Below are 2,761 nucleotides of genomic sequence, written 5' to 3' on the forward strand. Positions count from 1 at the left end.
TCGATTCCAATCTATTCTTCTACCTTATATCCTAATTCATGCAAAACCCATCCGTAATCATCCTTCTAGACCATCAATTCCTTCTCCCGAATCCTCTCAGAATTATTATAAACCCTAATTCTTCAATTTCTCGAATTCGTGTTGAAATTAAATCCTCAAATTAAACCAGTACCTTCTTGTTCACATCATGTTCTTCAAAACCCATTATCCAAATCAAATTTCCAATACCTATTCACAGAAACCCTAAATTACGATCCCCCTGATTTGTTCATCTTTTGAATCTATTTCAACTACACATCTACCTTCACCACTGTAAACCCATTCTTGATTTTCCCCCTCTTAACACGATCTCAAAATCCTCGAATTCGATTTACAATCCATCTCCCAGTTCATCAACAGAAGGGAAAGCATTAAAGCAGTGAAAAAGAAGAAAGAGGAAGAAGAAGAGAAAATGAGTTTCTCTGTGACTCGGTTTTGATATATACCCAAAACAATAATACCAAGGCACCTAAAGAAATGGTTATGGGCGACTAAAACAGATAAGAATCACCATTTGAGATAAGGGGCGACCTGAGTAAAAGTATCGATTGCCTTAACATTATAGGTCTAAATGATTATTTTTCCCTTAATACAAATTGACTAATTTATTCATTATTTGGTACCCGAGTGACACGTTCGAGTAGTCTAATTCGCATAACTTTTCCAAGATATATCCAATAATACTAGTTTCATATCCAGATTATTTTATAATGTTCATTAGTGACTAAATCGTCTCTTGGCCGATCTAATACGATTGAAGAGCTTGCGAATCCTTACATATTTGATCTAGATCTCCTCTATGAACCTAGCTTTAATCTGAGAAACATAATTAGGTTTACGAATAAAAGATTCCGCTTTGGGGATTTGTGAGACCATTTCTTACTTTAATGGTTCGTGAATCCTGATCTTGCTTTTATGTTATCGAGGTTTTTGTAATATCTTTCAGGCAAGATAGATAGAAATTAAAATTCTTCGTCTCTGGCTTTGTGATTCCTCAAGATAGATATCTGATAATTGATCTTAATTGATTTTTTGAAGATTATTCTTGAGAGGTGATTAAGTATCTAGGATGCTCTTCGGGATTCGTAAATTTTGGATTTGTTAGGTTTGCTAGATTTTTTATTGAAAAAAGATTTTCACACCTTGATCTATCGATCTAAAAGGAAATCAAATAGGCTTATCTGTTAGAGGAAGATTGGTATCAAAAGTCTTTACTACGGATGAAGCAACTCTTAGGATATAAAGGACATCAACTAAGGGAATCAAGTGCGAAGAACCTTGCGAGGTTCAAGAAACGTAAGGAGAGCGGTTGTAGCTGAATCGTTTGGAGGGTTTGATTCAGTCCCATATATACTCCGTTCCGAAGTATGATACTAAGCTAGTGTTTGTAGTTTGTTAATACAGCTCGGAGTTCAAATCTGGACGAGGTCCCGATATTTTTCTGCAGTTGCAGTTTCCTCGTTAACCAAATTTCTGGTGTCTTATTATTTATTTTTTTCGCATTATAGAGTTTTTCTTTATAATTGGATTTATGCAAGTTGTATGTATTCAATCTAAGTAGATACGTCCATCTGTCTGTGATCGATTACGATACTCATTCTTCTAGAATTCTTATCTTCGAATATAGATAACAAGTTTAATCACTTTGCAGAATTATGATTGGATTATTTGGATACGACTAGATTGATATTGGATATTGATATTTGGGATCTTCTAAGTACTCTTCTTAACAATCAATTTGACAGACTCATTTTCTCATATATACTTATTGGAAAGAGGTGGAAATTTAAACTCTATATACATATTATCAAGGATCATTAAGTTGGTTTGATCGATATTGTATTAGGTTTTGTCTATACAAGTTTCCAAACGAAAAAGTTGGAGGTGTACTTGGTGCCCATCGCATTTTCAAAACAATTATCTGATTCAAATACCTACAAACACAAAAATTTTAGGTCTAGCGGCGTTCGCTATCTCTGATACCAAATCAAAGGAGAGTGTACCAAGTACACTACCAACTTTTTCGTTTAACAACTTGTATGGGAAAAACCTAATACAATCAAAATCAAAAGTAGGTTAAAACAAAGACCTTTGAAGGAGATTGTATATATAGTTTTCCTCATTCTTTTCCACAATTAATATGTATAAACCAAAGGTTCGTGTACCTGATTTCATTAAGTTTTAATTTTGAAAGGATTTGAATAGGTTTCAAATCTAAAAGGATAAGATTCATGATTGCATTTTAAAAGTGAGGGTAACTTAGTGCTTTTACCTAGTTTAGACACCCATTATCCCCTTAGTGTAGGTGAATGAAGAAAACGGAAGATCTCAAATAATTCCTATAAACCCCAAACTAGCCAGGATTTATAGGATCAATACCTGTAGATGAATTTAAATAGGGGTCTAAAAATCTCATGTGTCAAGAAAAAATAAAATTTGCATCTTCTGTTGAAGATGCTCTTAGCTGGTTGGGATACCAACCCAGCGATTCAGTGGCCAAAACTGGTTTGTCTTAAATGAATTGGAATCCCTTGTTAGCAATATATCCCCTTTATCAATGTTGTTATTATGAGATAAATGCTGATGCGAACAAAATTTTAACCGGTCACTCACGTGTATTTTCCAACTCAAGGCTATTTTGATTTTATCCGAGGCTAGACAAAGTTATCAAATCCCCTAACATGTACAAAGTTCGAATCCTACTCGATGTCAATTTATTTTT

Source organism: Papaver somniferum, unplaced genomic scaffold (assembly GCF_003573695.1).
Source record: "Papaver somniferum cultivar HN1 unplaced genomic scaffold, ASM357369v1 unplaced-scaffold_19, whole genome shotgun sequence".
Classification (NCBI taxonomy): domain Eukaryota; kingdom Viridiplantae; phylum Streptophyta; class Magnoliopsida; order Ranunculales; family Papaveraceae; genus Papaver; species Papaver somniferum.